General features: G+C 33.7%; 1 long non-coding RNA gene across 1 annotated transcript; it reads right to left on the reverse strand.

Annotated features, from left to right (window-relative positions):
- Window positions 1-13,632: 13,632 nt before the first annotated feature.
- LOC145958834 (uncharacterized) lies at window positions 13,633-18,184 on the reverse strand. The gene is made up of 3 exons (XR_014434393.1): window positions 18,030-18,184; window positions 14,992-15,045; window positions 13,633-13,844 (listed from the first exon to the last, which is right to left on the reverse strand). It is a non-coding gene; the product is annotated as an uncharacterized LOC145958834 (long non-coding RNA).
- Between the last annotated feature and the right edge of the window lie 5,289 nt (window positions 18,185-23,473).

Raw genomic sequence — 23,473 nt, forward strand, 5'->3', positions numbered from 1 at the left:
GCCTGGCAGGAAACCCACTAAGGGGGCTGCGAAAAAATAAGGGCAAGGTTTGCTAGGAGACTCAAAAACAAAAGGAGTAGCCTAGGCAAAAGGGAGGATCAAAAGAAAATGTCCACTAGGGAACACATCTCAAAGTAACCTAGGCAAAAGTTAGGACAAAGCAGCATCACGAGCTGAAAACCGAAAGGCAGCTCGGGAAGATCATTTAATCAATATGCAATCCCAAGTCATCGCTTAACTTTGAAGGAAATAATAATCCAACGTGGAAAATGATTTCCTCACTTTGAATTTGCTTGATCATCAGCCTAAACCATTAGCCTACCTCGACCAGCCATTCTTCTAAAATCATTTTTGAAAAAAAATCCTTTCTAACAAAACCTCTGCAAAAAATATATATATATAACCTCTTCCTCTCTTTCCTCTTAACCTATATGGCAATAAGATAAATTTGAAAGATACCCGAAAAATGCACAGTGAATACTCACAGAGGGAAGGTCGAGATGTCCTCAAACAGAGGTTAGAGACGCTTGACCACACATCGACTGGATAGTCAAGGAGCTACTGAAGTTTGGGCTCAAAAGAACATATCCCGACAGTAATCAAGATTGGCATGGATAGAAAGAAATCGTCAACATTAACCTTAACGCGTACATGTTAATTTCCCGACAAAAATTGAATTGCATATGTAGGAACAAACACATGAGCATAAATTGCATCGCATGCATATGAGGTAGGGGCATATGGAAGGGCGTTACACAAATAATAATAATAATAATAAAATCATTCCTGTCTTGCATTTTCATTGCATCCATGCATCCATGCATTGTACTTGCTATGGGTCAGAAGGAATCATCAGGACAAAGCACTCGTAAAAGCTCAATAGCCAAGCATGGGCCGAAGCAGTGGCAAACAGCAACCCCAAGTGATTCTATGTGCCCACTAAGCAAAGACATATCAACAGTGGAATAGAATAGAATCGATCAAACACGCAAGTCTGTAAGCATGAAGAGGGCATCGCGCCATACTCCTCAACTAAATGAAGGATGATCCAAGAGAATGCCAAGACTAGGAATGGTTTCCTTACCAAAGCCAGGAGTGGCTTCCAAAATAATACTCATCAATAAAGACTCAGCAAATAACATCATCATGACATAGATCCCTCTACCAATGATGACAATAAAGAGCAACAGCAACAACATGAGAAAAAGGCAAGCTTCGTATATGTTGAAAAAGCCGAAGCATTAAAAAAAATAGCAGAAAAAGGCAAGCTTCGTACATGTTGAAAAAGCCGAAGCATTTAAGAAAATCGCAGGAAAAGGCAAGCTTCAAATATGAAAAAGCCGAAGCTGAACAAAAAAATAAATTCAAAAAAATCTACCACAAGCAAGCGCCTGGAGAGGCATCACAATACTCAAGCGGCAGGGGCAACATTGGAATCCCTGCCAGCCATCCACTTCTCTGCCCACCAACACAGGGGCACAACAAACATCTCCCGCCCATCCACCTAGGGGCAGTCTTTCATTCCACAACCATCCACCAACAATCAAACAATCAATCATCAAAAGGACTCAGCAGTACGCCTGGAGAGGCATCATAATACTCGCATGGCAGGGGAAACACCAGAATCCCTATCACCCATCCATCGCCCACCAACACAGGAGCACATCAAGTACATCTCGCCCATCCTCCTTGGGGCATTTTCCATCACAAGTCAACAACAAGGGTATCGCCAAGTACCTCAAATAAAAAAAAAAAAAAATCACCATCAAGTATCCACCCAAGATTTCAAAGGTCCTCCTTCAAAGGATATCAACAACCATCCAAGTTGAGAGCCGCCATTGAGCCGCTCAAATCAATGAATGACAACGAGGGTATCGCCGAGTTCCTCGAAATCAAAATCGGGATTGCCGCCGAGCTCCCACCGTAGGTCGGTTGAAGCCTTAAAATCAGCCAAGCTTGATCAAGAGCCGCCATCGAGCCGCTCAAATCAATGAATGACAACGAGGGTACCGCCGAGTTCCTCGAAGTCGAAATTGGGATGCCGCCGAGCTCCCACTGTAGGTCAGTTGAAGCCTTAAAATCAGTCAAGCTTGATTAAAAGCCGCCATCGAGCCGCTCAAATCAATGAATGATAACGAGGGTACCGCCGAGTTCCTCAAAGTTGAAACTGGGATGCCGTCGAGCTCCCACCACAGGTCGGTTGAAGCCTTAAAATCAGTCAAGCTTGATTGAGAGCCGCCGTCGAGCCTCTCAAATCAGTGAACGACAATGAGGGTACCGCCGAGTTCCTCGAAGTCAAAATCTGGGATGCCGCCGAGCTCCCACCATAGGTCGATTGAAGCCTTAAAATCAGCCAAGCTTGATCGAGAGCCGCCGTCGAGCCTCTCAAATCAGTGAACGACAACGAGGGTACCGCCGAGTTCCTCGAAGTCAAAATCGGGACCACCATCGAGCTCCCACCATAGGTCCATTGAAGCCTTAAAAATCAACACAGTTTGATCGAGAGCCGCCGTAGAGCCTCTTAAATCAGTGAATGACAATGAGGGTACCGCCGAGTTCTTCAAAGTCAAAACCGGGATTGCTGTCGAGCTCTCACCTGTGGGCCGGCTGAAGCCTTAAATATCAGTCCAGCCTGGAGAGGCTGAGCTCATAATATACTCCCTCTTCAAAAAGCAACAAATAAAGGAACACATTATCATAAGGGAAACAATGCAGAAGCACCAAAGAGACGAAGAGAAGACCCGGACGAAATGTCTACGTCTTTCCTTGCCTTTGGAAAAGCAACACATTACTATTCCAAAGGACAAGTAAAGAGGGACAGCTGTAGACACCCAATTTCGTCCGGGGGCACACAAACAAGGACATGGATCTCTGTTACGAAGGGAAGGAGCTCTCGAAGCATGCCAACGAGAAGACAGGACTTCAGAGGGCCCAAAAGCCCAAATTAAATATTTTTATGGGCCCGGAACGGGCCGTTCCAAGGTCCGGAACGGGCCGTTCCGAGGCTCCCAAAAAGCCAAAAACCCTAATTTGGAACGGGTTGTTCCGAGATTGGAACGGGCCGTTCCAAGATTGGAACAGACCGTTCCAAACTCCTCAAAAAGTGGTAAAAGCTTATTTGGAACGGGTCTGAAACGGGCCGTTCCTAAATCTGGAACGGGCCGTTCCAAGGCCGTTACAGACCAATCATATGTGCTTAATTTGGACCCCAGAACGGGCCGTTCTGAAATCAGAACGGGCCGTTCTGGTCCCCGGAACGGGCCGTTCAGGTTTCAGAACGGGCCGTTCCAGGGTCCAAATTAACCCACAACGGCCATATCCAGAACGGTCGTTCCGATTTTGGATCGGGTCGTTCTGGACCCCCTACCCGAAGTCTATAAATAGACAGTTTGGGGCTCATTTCTCCGGACTCCGAAATTTCGTCCAAACTTCCTATAGCTCGAAATTTCTCTCTTTTTCTCTCTTCCCCTCTCTTTTGTATTTCTTGAGATTTTGTGAGACATTGTAGTTTGAAGGGTTGCCACAAAGCACCTTTTTGAAGATCCAATAGAGCTCATTCAAGAGGTATTTCAATCAATTTTCTTCTCTTTATTTTATTTCTTATCTTTAATAAATATTGTTTATAATAAAAGCAATCATGTAGATATTTTAGGATTGACTGCATAATTTAAATTTCAAGAATGTAAATAGTTATTAATAAAAGGGGATCTAATATTTAATTCATTATTTCTTATTACGTTAACTTCATCATAGGGTACCGATTTAGGGCGCTGTAGGGGTGCTTAATACCTTCCCTACACGTAATCGACCCCCGAACCCAATTCTGGTTATCAAGGCCATTATTGGACTTTTAAAAACCTTTTCTTTTTCCAATGTTTTGAGTAAAACATTGGTGGCGACTCCATAGAACCTATTTTCAAAACCATTGATTAAGGATTAGTCTGGTGTCCGGGCATTCCTTAATTGATGAGATCTTTAAAAGGATGTTTAAACCATAGGTTGCAAGATCGGAAATTTTCGGGTTGCGACAGTTATAGTGGATGATTATACTATATAGACATGAGTCTTATTCTTAACCCATAAGAATGAATCTTTTAAAGAGTTTTATGTTTTTTGTACACGAGTTCAAAATGAGAAAGGCATATCCATTGCCTCTATCCAGAATGATCATAGGAGTGAATTTGAAGTGAAAGTTATCAAAGGTTTGATGAGGGGAACAAAATTCTCCACAACTTCTCTACACCACATGCACCACAACAAAGTTGTGTAGTTGAGAGAAAAAATAGAAATAGGTCATTGCAAGAAATGGCTAGAACCACATTACGTGTTAATTCAAATCTCAAACATTTTTGGATAGAAGCAGTGATAAGCCTAACATATTATATTTCCAACCTTTCGAATGTCAAAGTTTCATTCTAAACACTAAGGACAACTTAGGAAAGTTTGACTACATCTAACAACCCAAACACACTATAAATGAGAAGGATCCAAAGATTTTTAGAAGTATATAACTATACACTTGAGGATGACTTAATGAAATTAATTAATACTACTTATACCAACACAGGCATATACTTTTTGGTAGTTTGTCACTAAAACTTCACAGTTAAGTGTGTTTGACTCAGAGCAATTAAGGGATGGATGACCTTCTGGGAAGTTTTCTAAGAAGCATGCAAGTGAGGATAAAACACATTGAAAAATCTTGTGTTGATTTATGGGGACATTTATTGATTCTAAAGGTGGCTGGATATTTTAAAAAAAGTTATCCACGAAGGGTTCTGACATGTGAAGGGCTTTAATCAATGAGGAGGAGTTAAGTGAAGTGTTATTATGTGACGTTTCATGGAATGTAGTTGTTGAGATGTCAAAGTTGATGGGTGTTACAAATGGTATCATAATAGGTTCTCTGTCTTAGTACAATGTGGTTCAGGGATGAAACAAGCGAAAAATGGTGGGCTTGTAATAGCCTCAACATGCTAAAATGAGAGTGATCTAGAGATTTATACAAGTATGAGACTATATAGTTAAAGAAGACTTAAATGAATTAATTAGAAAAACATATACCAACAAGATACATCTAATTTTTAATAGCTCATCACTTATGAACATCATAGTTAAGCATGCTTAATTGTGAGAAATTTAGGGATGAATGACCTTTTAGGAAGTTTTCTAGAAAAGTGGAAGTGAGGGTAAAACATGCTGAAAAGTCTTGTGTTGGTTTATGGGGGGTAGTCATTGATCTTAAAAGAGATTAAACATCTAAAAAAGAGCTACCCACAAAAGGTTTTGACCGGTTAAGGATTCTGACCAATGAGAAAATAAGTGAAGTGTCATCATGTGAAGTATTATAGAGTGTAGTTGTTGAGATGCCAAATTTGAAGGGTGTTACAAATGGCATCAAAAATATATTCTCTCTCCTAGTACAATGTTTGTAGATGAACCAAGTGGAAGTTTATGGGCTTGTAACAACCTAGACACACTTGAATAAGAAGAATTAAGACATTTTTATAAATGAAACTGTATAATTAAGGATGACTTAAATGAATTAATTAGTACTACTTGTACCAATAAGATGCACTTACTTTTCGATAGCATATCACTTAAGAACTTCATAGTTAAGCATGCTTGGGATAGGTAGTCTTCTAGGAAGCTTTTCAAAAAGCATGTGAGTAAAGACAAAGCACGCTAAAAACTATTTTGTTGGTTTATGGGGACAGTTGTTAATCCTAAAGGCAATTTAACATCTCTAAAAGGGCTATTGATAGAAAATTCTAACCTGTGTAAGGTCCTAACCAACAAGAAGTTGAGTGAAGTATCACCATTGTTGCGGGTTGCATCAATTGTCCCGTGGCGGAGGCTAGGTGGGCCAAGTCACTGTCGAATCATGGCGCTTGGGCTGCTGCGCTCTTAAGTAAAAATAGTTGCGCCCTGACTATCAGCTATAGCTTTTGGCCCAGTGGTAAGCGCTCGATCCAACAATTGGTATCAGAACCAAGGTCATGAGTTCGATACCCAGCGGGGCAATTGCTGAGGGGGAGATTGTTGCGGGTTGCATCAATTGTCCCGTGGCGGAGGCTAGGTGGGCCAAGTCACTGTCGAATCATGACGCTTGGGCTGCTGCGCTCTTAAGTAAAAAGAGTTGCGCCCTGACTATCAGCTATAGCTTTTGGCCTAGTGGTAAGCGCTCGATCCAACAACCATGTGAACTGTTATGGAATGCAACCACTGAGACCTCAAATATGAGGGGAGTTACACTCTAAGTGTGATGTTAGAACATTGTTAGGCTATTTAGAAACCTCCAAGGCATATAAATTTTGTAACTATAGAACCTTGGTCATGGAAGAAGCCATCCATGTAAGAGTTAATGATAATAAGCTTGATAAGGAATTATCATAGCTAGAAGAGTCTTTTGATGTTTTGAAAATTGAAGATAAAAAGAAAACATCAATGTCCAAAATATCATTAGATGATCAAAGAAGTGAAAAAAGCCTAAGTCATCTAGACAAAACTGACAAATGAAGATGCATCACCAGATGACCATGTTATTAGTGATGTCAAGGACAAAGTAAGAACAAAAATGTCTTTTGAAGAATAAGCTCACACTGATTTCAAGATGAAGAATGGATCAATGCCATGCAAGAGGAGTTAGACCAATTTCAAAAGTATGATGCTTAGAAGCTTATTCCCTTACCAGAAAACAAGTATGTTATTGGAACAAAATGAGTCTTCGTGAACAAGTTGGACGAAGTAGCATAAATTGTGAGGAACAATGCTAGGATTTTAGCTAAAGGATACTCACAACAAAAAATATGAATTTGAGATGAGCATGATATGAGAACTCAAGTTTTTCCTTGGACTTTAGATGAAGCAAGAGGATAATAGGATAAGCATACATTACACAAAATTACAGCAAGGATTTTCTAAAGAAGTTCAAGATAAACGATGTCAAGCCCAAAATCATACATATGCATCCATCAATTGTACTAGGCATGGATGAAGATTCAAATAAGGTGGATCAAACCACTTACAAAGGAATGATATAATCACTCATATACCTCACATCGTCTAGACTAGATATCATGTACAAACATTTTCTTATGTTGTGACACCCTCTACTCCACATGCTAATATTCTCATATAAAATAAAAAGACAATATAGAATTTGAAATAAACTTTAATAAAAAGAAAATTGTTTGTAAAAACTCTTGAATAGAGAAAGTCATATTGGTTAAATATAAACTAAAATGAAGAAATACGAAAACAAATGACTAAAAAAAGTCATTATAAAAACCAAGGAACTAAAATAAGTCCTTAAAATGATGGAAAATAACAAAACATGTAATCCTAACCAAAACCCTGATGCCACATCCCATCCTAGCTCAACAATAAAAAAAAATAAGGCCTAAGCCTCATCTCCAACATTATCCTCATGATGATTCTCACGTGCAAAACATATACGAGAACACAAGGACAAAAAGGAGTGAGAAATATCTAACTTTGGTTATCGATGTAAAATATGATCGAGTAGCCACACATAATAAAACAACATACATAAATAACAAATATACATGATCATCACGGTATAACAATAAAAACCTAAACTCACTTAACACATAAACATAACAAGTCATGATTCATAACAATACCATGGACACAAACTTCACTAGTCTATATGTATATGACGCTAGTAAAACACTTAAAACCTTGTCTAAAGGCATACATAGAGTAATCTAGGAGAACATGTTGGGTCAAGCCATCACAACACCCTACATTAGGATGAGATACACCATGGTGCATTGAGACAACAGTGTTAGGCAAGTTTCACCATATGAACATAAACAGACAAAATTGGGGCTCCCAAACTTGAGTGTTCTCAAAGTCATGAATCCCCAAGCTCACACAAGGGTAACCTTCCCTGGTTATTGTGTTTTATATCATACCCATCACAAAAAACACTTTATGCTTATGATGCATGTTACACAAGACTCGATGCATAGTTCATATCGCATGTATTCATCACAGTCACATCATTTATACCTTATTGATACTTATATCATTGGGTAATCACGCCCAAACTTATCCCTACCAAGCCTTGGGTTAGACTTCATGTCACATGACCCATACACAAGTGCAACACGTTGTAGCACACAAAAGTAACATGTTTAAAGTTCAAACACAACAATATCCATAACATTAACTGATAACACCTCAAATAAAGTCATTATAAATTCAAAATAATTATGTGTTAATATGTAAACCATAGCTACTACATGAGCAACATCAAAATAAGGATTTAAATTAATAACTTAACTGGTCTCATAACATTATCAGTATTACACATTAATTCTTTAGGCAATGTTATCACTAAAGCATTTCAAGCCGCTAATAATCAACTCACGTCATAACTTGTTCACAATTGTTCTCTCCCATAATTTATCTTTCCTAATATTGATATAGTCACCTCAAACCATTCCTAAGATTAAACACTTAAGGGGTAAGGCAATTCACTATCACCACTTGTGAACTATATTTCTATAACTTAATCTTCTACAACCTTGTGTGGTCCAAAGATGATATCCACAGTTATATAAATGATATCAACTTGATCTTAATTTTTTTTAGAAAGTTAAAATAATTACTCATAACTTCTATTTTGACCTAAAGAGTTGATTTTGTGGTCTACTATTTTTAAAAATTACAAAATTGAAACATTTTAGCCTAAAATTGATAGTTTGACCTCTGCTCATGAATGTAATCATAACTTGAGTTATATACCTTTTTTTTTATGATTCCAACAATATTTGAAAGATAAAATCTAGGTCTACAACTTTTACGAAGACTACAAAAGAAAGTTAGGCCATCTATTCTCTTAAGAGAGCCAATCATTTGTTTAAGCAAGAGCTAATTTGCTTGAGCAAGTTAAAACTTCACTTAAGCAAGTTTCTACCCAAAACTCTCTTTCATATATAGACTCACTTTTATGATTATCTTTCATAACCTCTCCTTCTAACTTTTCTTAACACCATTCCTTAACACTTTCAATCCAAATCCAACATGTAAGATTTCAAATTAAAGCTTATTACTGTACTATTAATTTATCAATTACACATCCTTACATCCAAAGAATCATTGTCACTTAGTAATTAGCTTTACTTTGTACTTAGGGTTCCCACATGAACTACAATCACTAAAAGATTCATGATTTACACAATTAACACAAAATTAAGTATACATATATCTCAACTATCATGAATAAGGCACATAAGAAGAGTACATAATGCAATTTCACAGATTACAATTAGAATTGAGATTACTCCCTCACAAAATACAAGAATATAAAAAAGGTTAGGGTCAATCTCTCTAGTTGGTAGATTTCCCACACCCTAGAGTGAAACTATGTTATGCCTAGCGAGGCTAAGGCTTTACCTAACGAGACACTCTCATAAAATTGACATTAAATGGTACTCAAAAAGACCTCAGTCTCACCTAGCACTGAGGAGTCAAGAACTTCTCTATGACTCTTGAACTTAGCATAGCATGACACATCCCACACTAAGTGCCAAGAGGATAGAGCCTCCCTGCACTTGTCATGCACGATGCCTTAAACGTGCACCCAGTGTCACCACAAAATCTATACTTAACAAAATATGATATGGGTTCTATGACTCCATTAATCCATTCTTAACACTTTATAACCTTAAAAAATTGATCACACACTCTCCATTTTCTCATAAATACTTATATATATTCAATTAACACTTAGGCGACAATTATAATATCAACAACATTAAGGATTTGGAGATGACTCATGATGAAGGAAGGATGATAGTTAAAATTATGGCGGTTGCTTTGGAAGCCCAACACCTACTTATTTAATCATTTATGGGAATTAGGAAAATAAAGTTGAGGAAGAGGTTGTGAATGGAATTTAGGCAAAGTCAGTGGGTTAGGCATGGTAGTGGTCATTGAATGTGTCACTGCACAAAATATTTGAGAATGAAAGTGTCTTTGAGAAAAGAAAGAATGATGGAAATTTTGTGGTAGTCAAAACTACTACAAATTACATCACCAATAACTACATCTAACTAGGTTAGTCATTAGGGTTCATTGAAAATAAAGATGTTTTTAAAAGTAGGGACTAAAAAGGAACTTTTATATATTTAGAGGGACTATGAAGATGTCCTATGTTAAATTATGAAAGGTGGGTTCATTAAAAGTGCATTGATGGATTAATTAAAGTTTTTAGATTTGGTAAGCATCATACTATTTAAAAAATCAAAACTTATTAGATTCAAGCACTCCTAACTTATAAACACTTGCTTGTGACTTGCATACCATCTTAATTCATGTTAGATTACAACTTTTTTATTTTTTATTTTTTGTATTTTTTATTCTCAAGATTTTTCTTCTTCGTTGGACATGTTCTAAAGTTACCTTGAGGCCTAATTCTTTTTCATGTATGTATTAGTTAGTGTTTTTAAGTTTGGGATGTACTATGTTATCTAAAAAAAGTTTAGACACGTTAGGCTCATGTAGTCCCAACTTATATACACTTTAGTTTCTTTCATTTTGTCCAATGTGGGGCTTAGTTCTCTAACAATATCCAATGAAGTATTCATTCATGAATATAGATTGGCACACATATGCCATAGGTGGGGCGTAGGAACTCTTTCTGCAAATAGACTAATACCTTTTTGCTTTGGATTTGTTGGGGTTCCATTTGAGGTTGCGTGTCTCTTTACTGTCACCAACCCATTTAAGAAAGTAGTCTACATCAAATGTCATGAATAAACTAAGATCAATTCATGAGTGATCCATACTAGCAACTAGATAATTAATATAATGATACGAAACTTTACAAAACATGTTTCCTATTATTTTGAAATAATTTTTAAACAAAAAGTGACATGATAAAAGAACAAACACCATGGATGAGGTTGGCAAAGAAATAAACACTCCATGTCACATGGTGAATGAAAATTTCTCCCCAATTCTAAGTGATAGTTTTAGTGTCCCTAACAATAGCCCAACGCAACAATTATGATTAGCACAAGAATGTAATAAGAAGATATGGAAAAACTTAGAGTCAACCAAAAAAGGAAGAGATAAACACATGAATGTGTTTCAGAAAATATGAGAACCATAACAATGGAACTTTTAAAAATGGAGAGAGAATAAAAAATGTATCACATAACCCTTGTTTTAAAACTTTTGTAAATGGTTATATTAAGATAAAATGAAAGATAAAGACGAAGAATAATTTAAAGAGATACTTTTAAGATAACTTTATTTCTCTTCCTCTATCTTTTTCTTAATATATATATATATATATATATATATATATATATATATATATATATATATTTGTGTGTGTGTGTGTCTTGGATTCTGGACTTTTATCAATTTTTTGGTTTTATTCCCTTGACAAATTTTATTTGGTTTTAATCCTTGAATATTTTTTCCATGTACAAAAAATTTTGATGCTAGGTTAAAAGATGTTACTATATACCGTCACCATCATAGTTCTCTCTATCATCCTCATCCTCATTATTGGAATCATCACCACAACCACCTCTACCGCATGGTTGCTACATCACCATTGTTGATGTCACCATCATTGCCACTTCCACCACTTCCACCATCACCACCATCGCCATCACCACCAACACCATCATTGCCATCACCACCACCACTGTTACCACCGCCTCTACTACCACAACCACTATTGTCGTTGCCACTGTTGCCACCACCGCTAGCAGTAACGACAACAACAATGATAGTGGCAGAGACGACGATAATAATGATGACAGTGGTGATCGTGGTAATATGACAAAGTTGCGATAGAGGTAAATGTAATAAATTTATTAACAAAAATAAATATAGAAAATAACTACGATGTTAGTGATACATGATAATTTTATATATAAGTTTTTAATCTAAACTGTTTATTTTAATCTGAGGGTTGTTATTAGTTGTTCTCATATTTTTATATTAGCAAGTGTTCTCACTTGAGTCGTTATATATATGTGTGTGTGTGTGTGTTTGTTATCTTGCACATATGTTTTTTCCTCCATTAACTACTATTCAATTGTACTAATTCTACAATTGATTTCTAACATGGTTTTATTCAATAAAATAGGTAAAATTTATGATAATGGTCTCAGCTAATACATTATGCCACAATTTTATTCAATTGAAATCGGTTCTTTTCAACTACATGGTCAATATGATTCAATTATTTGATTTAGTTCAATAGTGCATATCATGAAGGTGTTTCATGTAAGAAGTAAAGGAATCATCAATGTACTAAGACAATTGCACAACAATTAGAAATGAGGATTCCCAAAGCTTAAAAGAATTAAAGGTAACACACTTTAGAACATGTGAGAGAGAAATTTCAATCGGCCATTGTCTAATAGGTTGTTGAAGGCAAATTCAAAGATGGAGTTTTTAAAGTCTCTTGAAGATGCTTTTAAAGTGAGGGGAGGTGTAGAGAGAGAGAGAGAGAGAGAGAGATTCATTTACTTCATGAGTAAGTCTTGGCAGAATTACTCCATTAAATAAATCATATTTCAGATAAAATTTTAGTGATATAATAGTTAAATTAAAAGCTCTTACTACATAGGTCAAACTTGCAAATTTTTAAAAGATTTGAATACTATTTGATACTTTATTTTATTAATTCAAATCAATAGATAATTATAAAAGAATTTTATACATTAATTTGAATTAATGAAACAAAGTATCAAATAGTATCAAATCTTTTAAATATTTTTAGGTTTGATCTATGCATTAAAACCTTTTAATATAATGATTGGATCATTGAAATTTGATGTAGAACACGAGTTATTGAGTGGAGTAAGTTTATCAAGACTTACTTTAAAAGTAAGTTGATCTCTCCTCATATGTGTGTGTGTGTGGATTACTATGTAATTTGTAGTCTTCATATCATTCATAATTCAATAAAACTATTGCATAACATAAGGATTTTAGAATCTATGGTTCTCACATACATTATAATAGTAAAAAAGACTTACTTTGATCCATGAGAGGCCTAATGAAAATTAGTTCTTTAATCTCTTTTCCCAATCTATCTCTTGCCTTCCTTTCTTCATCATGGTCTTTCTTGATGGTCAATAGTGAGTAATTTTTCTAGTAGAGACAAAACCCTTATTTCCTTTCTTTAGTCAACCCCCATCAAGTTGGTTACTATCAATTTTTTAAGGTTTTAAAAAAAATAAAAAAAAACCGTACTAACCAATAGGTCCCTTTATTTTATTAAATCACATTTAGGCCTTTAATTATATTTGACATGAGTCATTATTTAATTTACTTATTTATTTTTCTAACACTTGACTCATGTGATGCCATAATACTTAATAACTTAACAATATCAAACTCAACAATATCAACACAAGAAGAACATCATCATCATCATCAAAGCAAAACATCATCAAAGTACACAAAAAACAAGACACAATCATAGTACACAACAGAGTCGTGATAAGCACATAACACACACGGTCGATTGGATCGACCTGCTCTGATACCACTTAATGTGACACCCTTTACCCCAACATACATATACAGTAGTTATAAAAAAAATCAATAAAAATAAAATTTCCAACCACGTAAGGGTAAAGAGTTCACATTCATAAACTTAATCCAAATAACATGTCAGTAAAATTACAAAGAAATAAAACTGAATTTTCCAAAATAATTTAATAAGAACATCTTAAACTAATCCTATCTATGTCCCGATGTCACATGTCCTATCAGAGCAAAACCCAACATAGAAGCCTAAGCTTCATCACCAACATCCTCAGACTCACGCTGATGATCACCTGTATAATAGTCAAAACAGAACAACACGAGAAAAGGGAGTGAGAAACATCTCACTCTAGCTCACAGTGTAGAAATATATGTCGAATAGCCAAACTCAAATAAAACAAGTATAACATAGATAAGTTAATAATTAATAACATCACACTCATCCAAGACATAAACCATCACTTTATCATATAACATTAAAATGCATAAGTATGGACACGGACTACATATTATCATGCATGTGGCGCCAGTAAAACATCACATGGCATATTGCCGCTAGCAATACACGAAGAGTAGTCTAGGAGTACATGCCGGGTCACACCCTCTGCGCACTCTCACTAGAAGGATATACTACCAGAGTCTCGTCGGGATAGCTAAGCCGCGCAAGATACATCCCATGCACACAATGGGCGAGACTGAGACTTCCAAACCGAGCTATCCCCAAGGACTAATCCCCAAAGCTTTTACACTAGGGGGCCTTCTCTGGCGGTGTATTCCATATCGTACCCTTAAAACACTTATGCAAATGATGCATGTCAATCAAGACTCTATGCATTCTCATATCACATTATCATTTCTCATTCCCATATCACATTATCATGTCTCATTATCACTTTTCACATCATCTCATCATATTCACATAGTGTCTACAAAGCACTCAAAATCATATCAAAACTGATCTATTTTCAAAAATAAACACATATTTATACATCTCATTCAACAAGGAATACATCAGAACAATCAGAAAGCAAAACAGAAAACATTCATATTTTGCCTGTTTCTAATAGGGTTCCCACAGGAACCCACAGAGCACTCTAATTCATATCAAAACTTGTTTATTTTCAAGATTATATACATATTTACACTCAGCAAATATCAAGAAACACAACAGAAAACTCAGAAGGTAAAACAGAAAATATTTAAAATTTGCCTCTTACAATTATCAATGCATTCCCTTATGGTTTCCCATAGGAACCCATAGAAATCTCAATTCATACAATTAATTACATATAAGAAAACAATAGGCAAAACAGATACAATTGGGAAAAACTCTTCATACATAAGCATACAAAAAATGCAACAAACACAGGATTGGGGGCCAATCCCACTACCCAGCATACAATCCCACACCCAGAGCGAGGTTTCTCACTCCCCCCTTACCTCGATAAGCAGGAGCCGAATCTTGTTTGTCGCCCCCTCTAGGTTCCCCGTCGTCTTCAGAGAGAAAGGAGGAAGAAGATTAGAAAATGAAAAAATGAGTTTTAGAGAGTGAAAAACGTTCTATTTATAAGCATCAGGTCGTGGCCAGAACGGCCTGTTCCGAATCCGGAACGGCCCGTTCTGGACAAATAAAACATGTGCAAAAACCTCTCCCAGAACGGCCTATTCCAAAACCAGAACGGCCCGTTCTAGGGTCAATAATTGTTCTCTAAAACCTCATCCGGAACGGCCCGTTCCCAAATTGGAACGGCCCGTTCTGGGTTGAAATTTTTCCTATGTTTGCTCGAATTGGAACGGCCCGTTCCGGGACCATCAAAATCCAAAATTTTTTAAATAATAAATACTTATATATATATATATATATCAAATTAAAATAACATATCAATATAATTTAAAACATGATTTTCTTTAAATAATAATTATAACAAAATATCATAATTAATAATATTATACAAAATAATTTTCATAAATGATTATTAATAAAAACCTTTAAAAATTCAATCAAACTCATTTAATTAATCAAAATAATTATAAGGAAATAATCTTCATAAATACAAAAATAAATAATAATTATTTGTAGTATTAGTAGAAAAATTTGGGATGTTACAATCACAAAGTGTACCAGATCCAACCACACAAGTATGCTTATAAAAACTAAAACAATTATTCTCAAACCTTTAAAAGTATCCAACAACATCAAGTTTAGACAAGGAAACTAAATTTCTAGAAATATTAGGTACATAAAAGGTATCAAACAAGTCTAAATGAAATCCAGTGTCAAGGATTAAACGATAAGTCCTGATAGATTCCACTAGAACCTTCACTCTATTTCCCATGAAGAGAAACTTCTCATTTGGGCTTATGGTTCTGGTTGTAAGGAATCCCTGCATTATATTAGAAACATGAATTGTACATCCAAAATCAATCCACCAAGTATTATGGGGAACTTCAGTTAAATTAGATAGAAACATACATAAGAATTATGCTCACCTTTCTTTTTGAATCAAACTTTACGTTTTGGGCAATCCTTCTGGAAATTTCCAGACTTCCCACAAAAATGACATTTATCATTTTTCTTCTAGATTTTGGTAGAGGACTAGCAAATATTTAATGGTCATTTGCCCTTTCCATGTTTCTTATCAACTTTCTTTCTAGCTCCCTAATTATTCACATAATGAATGGAGTGTTTCCTTGATTCTTAAGTCTGGTTTCCTCTTGAACTAACATAATGTGCAATTCATGCACATTCCATTTGTCTTTCATGGTATTATAGTTCATTTGAAAATGACCATACTCAGACGATAATGAGTTCAAAATGAACTACATAAGAAAATTTTCATCCACTGCCATTCCAAGAAACTTAAGTCTTGCTACAATATTTGTCATCTCAATGACATTTTCATGCATAATACGAGAACCATCAAACTTCATGGTGGTTAAGATACTCATTAATGTCCCACCAAAAGACTTATTAGCAGTTCGGGAACGCTCTTCCACAAATTTCATAAACTTTTTTGCACTTTCAGTTTTGGGAAGAGCAGACTTAATGTTACTTGTTATGCTCATAACATCAGGCTAAGTCTATTTGACTTTTCCCAAGCCTTATAATGGGTTTTCTCTTCATTGCCACTAGCACTAGTAATAGCAGCAATTTTTTCAACTTGAATTGCTAAAGCAAGATCCAACACACCTAAGTGAAATTGGACTTGTTCGCTCCAATCAGAGAAATTCAACCCATTAAAGATCGAAACAAACATAGCATGAAAATGTAAAGATACAGGAATAGATATTGAAATTGACACATGTTTAACATTAATACTTTGAGTCATAAATTAAACATACAATATAGATTCAAACAACAAACAAGCATTCTATGCATACTAATATTCTCCTTTAGGTGATACGTTAATACACAAAAACATAATGATGCAAATAATATTAACATTATTTGATAAGACATATACATTAATTAGAAATACTTATTATCTTTGGATATGTAAATAAAGCTAATAATGCATACTCACTACCAACAATTATATCCATTAATTATCAGAACAACTAATCAATCTTTGGGTGATCCATAAATGCCTTATAATAATGAACTTCAATTAACCCATAAACCAATAATTTATAATTTAGCATCCATGCTATGGGTAATTGAAATAAAAATTATCACTAATTTAGAATTAAATAAAACCCTAAACCCTAAATATTTGAAGACTTTGGTGATTACAAATTTATCATACATTTAATCCCAAAATAAATGCAATTAAAATTATTTTTCAATTGTAAAATCAAGTTGTTTCATAAAAGACAATAACATGTGGACTTAAAACGTGAATTTAATCAATATCACCATTCAAATTCAATCATGACTTTCAAATTGGAAAGTCAATTAGATATAAAAGGTCAATCACAGACTCTCTAAACATATAAGATTTTGACTTTGTAATAACTAGGATAATACTTTCATTTTGATTTCCAATTTCAATCATGCCAGATGCTTGCTATTTCAATTGTAAAGTTAAGTTACAATTCCAAATCAATTTCAATATTCCATACACATAAGCTATAATTACAAATTCAAATTGACATGACATGAAAACTAGAAAAGCATTCGACATTTGGTTTCAATTCAATATTTTTCATTTCAAATCAAAATTCTCATAATAGGGAGATTTTAGATTTCAAATTCAAAGGGCATTCCAAATTGAATTCACGGCATTTTCCAAAATCGAATTCACTCTTAGTATGCATAGCAAAAAAAATGGTTTCGATGAATTTCCAATTAAAATTAGGGTTCATAAAATTGGGAAAACATCATTCATGGAGAATCATAAATTCAACAACCTAACGTTTTGATACCACATGTAATTTGTAGTCTTCATATCATTCATAATTCAATAAAACTATTGCATACCGTAAGGATTTTAGAATCTATGGTTCTCATATACATTATAATAGTAAGAGAGACTTACTTTGATCCATAAGAGGCCTAATGAAAATTAGTTTTTCAATCTCCTTTCATAATCTATCTTTTGCCTTCCTTTCTTCACGATACTTTTTGATGGTCAATAGTGAGTAACATTTCTAGGAGAGACAGAACCCTTATTTCCTTTCTTAAATCAAACCCAAACAAGTTAGTTACCATCAGTTTTTTAAATTTTAAAAATAAATGACTTCTCATACTAACCAATAGGTCCCTTTATTTTATTAAATCATATTTAGGCATATAATTATATTTCATATGAGTCACATTATTTAATTTACTTATAAAACATAAAGAGACCTATTGGTTAGTATGGGAAGTCATTTTTTTTTCGTTGAGCATCATTTTTTTTGCTATGCACATGTAATTTGTAGTCTTCATATCATTCATAATTCAATAAAACTATTGTATACCATAAGGATTTTAGAATCTATGGTTCTCACATACATTATAATAGTAAGATATACTTACTTTGATCCATGAGAGGCCTAATGAAAATTAGTTCTTCAATCTCCTTTCCAGACCTATCTCTTGCCTTCCTTTCTTCCTCACGGTCTTTCTTAATGGTCAATAGTGAGTAGTTTTTCTACAAAAGACAAATTCCTTATTTCCTTTCTTTAGCCAACCCCCATTAAGTTATTTACCATTAGTTTTTTAAAGTTTAAAAAGAAAAATAACTTCCCATACTAACCAATAGGTCCCTTTATTTTATTAAATCACATTTAGGCCTATAATTATATTTCACATAAGTCACATTATTTAATTTACTTACTTATTTTTCTAACATGCTAATGTACACACACTTATTTTTTTAGTTGGACTACATTGTTAGCCTACACAAAACTTTCTGGACAAAAAACCCATTCATTCATATAAATGTGTGTGTGTGGATTGCTAATGTACACACACTTATTTTTTAGTTGGAGTACATTGGTAGTCTACATAAAAAATTCTAGGCAAGAAAACCATTCATTCACACACACATATACATTTATGTATGTATGTATGTATGTATGTATGTATATATTTGTGTGTGTGTCTGTGTGTGGATTGTTAATGTATACACCTACTTTTTAGTTGGAGAACATTGGTAGACTACACAAAAAATTCTGGACAAAGAACCCATTCATTCGTGAGTGTGTGTATGTGTATTCTTAATGTATACATCTACTTTTTAGTTGATGTAAATTGGTAGCCTAAACAAATTTTTGCACAAAAAAGTCATTAATTCCTTTTGATTTAGTTAACTTATAATAGGAATATTATAGTAATTGAAAATTTAATTTATTTGAGTACATTAGATATCCCTCCCCCCTCTACCCCCCCCCCCCCCCCCACACCCACCCACACACACACATATATATATATACATACATATATATATATATATATATATATATATATATATATATATAAAGAGAGAACGAGAAATAGGAATTAAGTTTCTTCAAAAGGAACTCTTTAAAATTTTATTTCTACACTACAAAATCATATCTTTTCCATTACTAAAATGCTAAGAATACAATATGGTATTACATTATGAACACTCAATATCAAAAGATATTATTTCTAACTAGAGAATGGACAATCATATTAGTTTCTCTCTTACACCATATTGAATAATAATAGAAAGATATAAATTTGATATTTCCCTAAATTAGTTTAGAATCACTCCATTCTCAAAATTATCTTCCTCTTTTCTATGTATCTAATCAACAATTGGCTTGCAATCTAACTCCATTATCACATTAAAAATAATCTAATATTTATGAGACAAATTAGAGATTGTAAAATTGCAAACACCTCTCCTTCTTGAATTGATAAGTTAGCTTTGATAAAGGATGTTATAGTCAATAAAAAAGATACCATCTTCATCTTTAAGGCAAGTTCCATAGCTCTTGAGACCATTAGAAGGGGAAAAAGTCCATCACAATTGTATTTCAGCATAAGATGTTTCGAAAGACTTTTATATATTTAGAGGGACTACAAAGATGTTTAACCATATGTTAAATTATGAAGTGCAAGTTCAATAAGACTATATCAATGGATTAGTTGGAGTTTTTAAGTTTGGGAAACTCAATATATATTATATAAAAAAGTCTAGACTTATTAGACTCAAGCACTCCCAACTTATAGACACTTACTTGTGACTTGCATGCCATCTTAACCTCAGGCTATTTTTTTATTTTTTATTTTTGTTTTTTATTGCCTGGATTTTAATTCGTGTTCGTGTTGACTTACAACTTTTTTTGATTTTCGGGATTTTTCTTCTTCGTGTTGGGCTTGTTCTCAAGTTACCTCGAGGCCCGAATTTTTCTTTTGATGGATCGATTAGATAGTGTTTTTAAGTTTGGGAAGTACCATGTTTTCTAAAAAAAAGTCTAGACATGCTAGGCTTGAGTAGTCCTAACTTATATACACTTTAGTTTCTTTCATTTTTTCCAATGTGGGACTTAGTTTTCCAACAATATCCAATGGAGTAGTCATTCTCGCATATAGATTGGCACACACACACCATGGGTGGGGCATAACAACCTTTTTAACATAGGTCAAACTTATTTTCTTTGGATTTGTTGGGGTTCTATTTGAAGTATCATGTCACTTTACTGTCACTCGCCAAGTTAAGAAAGTCATCAACATCAAACTTTATGAATAATTATAGAGAAATTTCTGAACGATCCATATTAGCATTTGGATAATGAACATAGTGATGTAAAACTTTACGAAACATATTCCCTATTATTTTGAAATAATTTGGGAAAAAAGTGAGAATAGCCCTACACTACGCAATTTCTACGCAATTCTAAAGGATAGTTCTAGTGTCCCTAACAATAGTCCTACACTACAATTATGGTTGGCACAAGAATGCGAGAGGAAATATGGACAACTTAGAGTCAACAAAAAGAGAAAGAGATAAATGTACAAATGTGTTTAAGAAAAATGAGAACCATAGTGATATTGAAAGTGACCAAAAATGGGAAGAAAATAAAAAATATATCACTTGACCCTTGTTTTATTTTTTTTTATAAATGGTTATATTAAAATAAAGTTAAAGGTAAAGATGTTGAATAAGTTTAAAAAGTTAAGTAACTTGACGATATAGTTCAATTTTTATAGTTTAGTTTAATCTAGTTTTTAATTAATTCAGTTTAATTTTTCTAACACCTCTAAACATTACCATATGTCAATGTATCTTCCAATATATCCTTATTTGATTTAAATTTCAAGGAAAGAAAGATGACTTCTTCATGTAATTGTGCATTCTCACCTTAGTGTTTTGCTCTTTAGCCAATTAGAAATCTCTGTATTTCAATAAAGATTTATCAATTCCTTTTAGATATATAAAACCAATTTGAGTCCTATATATAAGTTTGTTTTCTTGCACATTTCACTAATTATTCATCAATTCCTTTTCAATTCATTAATTAATTACTATTCAGCTATATTAATTATACAATTGATTTTAGCATGATTTTATTCCATAAAATGGGAAAAAATTAATGAAATTGTGGTTTCAACCAATACATATGTCATTGTTTTATGCAATTGGAATAGGTTCTTTTTTACTACATTGTCAATATGATTCAATTATTTGGCTTGTAAATCATGAAGGCGCTTGATCTAAGGAGTGAAGGAATCATCTCTATACTAAAACAATTGTTCAAAAATTAGAAATGGGAATTCCTAAAGTTTAGGGGAATTTGAGGAAACACACTCTTGGAACAAGAAATAGAGGGATTTCAACCAACCACTATCTGATACATTGTTGAAAGCAAATTCAAAGTTGGTGTTTCAAAGTCTCTTAAAGATGGATTTGAAGCTAGAGGAGGAGTAGAGAGATTTGGGGGAAGATTGTGTGTGAGGAAGAGAAAATGTTTGAAAGTGTTAAGAGTATGAAGGTTTTAGTTGACTCTCATAAGTACTTATTCATTCTTTTTATTTTCCTTTCTCATTAAAATATTATGATACGTTGAGTTATTTGAGATTAAGAGGTGTGATTAAATGTCTATCATTGGACTAACACTTAGTCTCAATAGATTTTATCTCTCTTTCAACACACACACATATATATAGAGAGAGAAATAAAAAGGAATCAAGTTACTTAAATAATAATTCTTTCACATTTTTTTACCACAACAGAATCAAATATTTTGCAGTAATAGAATACGAAGAATACAATGTGAAAGTACATTATGAACACTCAATACAAAAGAGATAGTATTTCTAGTTAAAGAATGGAAAATTATAGTAGCTTGTTGCGTTCCATATTGAATAATAATAAAAAGATGTAAAGTTCATATTTTCATAATTTGGTTGAAGATCACTATATTTTCATAATTATCTTCCTCCTTTATATGTATTTGATCCACAATTTCCTTATAGTCTAACACCAATATGACATTAAATATATTCTTAATTATGAGCCAAATAAGAGAATATAAACTTTTTATGTATTTGATCCACAATTGCCTTATAGTCTAACACCAATATGACATTAAATATATTCTTATTTATGAGCCAAATAAGAGAATATAAAATCACAAACACCTCCACTTCTTATATTTACATGTTGGCTTTGACAAAGGGTGTTTTAGCCTATAAAAACTTACAGTATCTATGCATTTTTGGGGCCATGATTTAATGTAAGGAACATTATGCTACTATAATTATAAAAACATCACTTTATTGGTTGTTGTCTAATTTGATAATGTTGTCATAACTCTATGAAGCACCAAATTTGCATTCTCTACATTGGAATTCCATAACATCTCATTATTCCTCTTCAAGCTAATCCACATAATTTTAACCAATAAATGAAATTGTTAATTGTTAAAGATTTGTGGGGCTTAAAAAAATCTCTTAAAGGACTCACAACTAATGAACATTGAATCTATACTTTAAGTTATTCCTATTCTTTGCTTGTCATTTTATTTTAATCTAATAGTTTATAATAATTTTAAAACAAAGGTCACATGATAAATTTATTATTATCATTCCATTTCTAAAACACTTTCATTATCCTTCTAGTTTTCATATTTTTTAAACATGTTTGTGCGTTTGTCTCTTAACCTTCCCATTGCCACTAAGTTGTCCATCTCTTCCTCTTGCATTATTGTTTGGATTTTTTTCTTATTGGCAAACAAACTTTATATAAAAAAGTACAAGGAATACCAAAAATTCAATACAAAAGAATAATAACATAGTTAATATATTACATCATAATTGTAGTGTTGGACTATTGTTTGGGACACCAGAACTATCCTTTAAAGTTGTATAGATATTCCCCTTCATCGTGTTTACAAGAAGTATTGAATTCTTATCTAGCCTCAACCATGGTGTTTGCTATTTACCAAGTCACTTTTTTTTCTTCAAATTAGTTTGAAATAATAGGCTAGGAATATGTTTTGTAAATTTTACATTGCCAAGTTAATT

This window comes from Cajanus cajan, chromosome 6 (genome assembly GCF_000230855.2).
Source record: "Cajanus cajan strain Asha chromosome 6, NIPB_CcT2T_4, whole genome shotgun sequence".
NCBI classification, from domain to species: domain Eukaryota; kingdom Viridiplantae; phylum Streptophyta; class Magnoliopsida; order Fabales; family Fabaceae; genus Cajanus; species Cajanus cajan.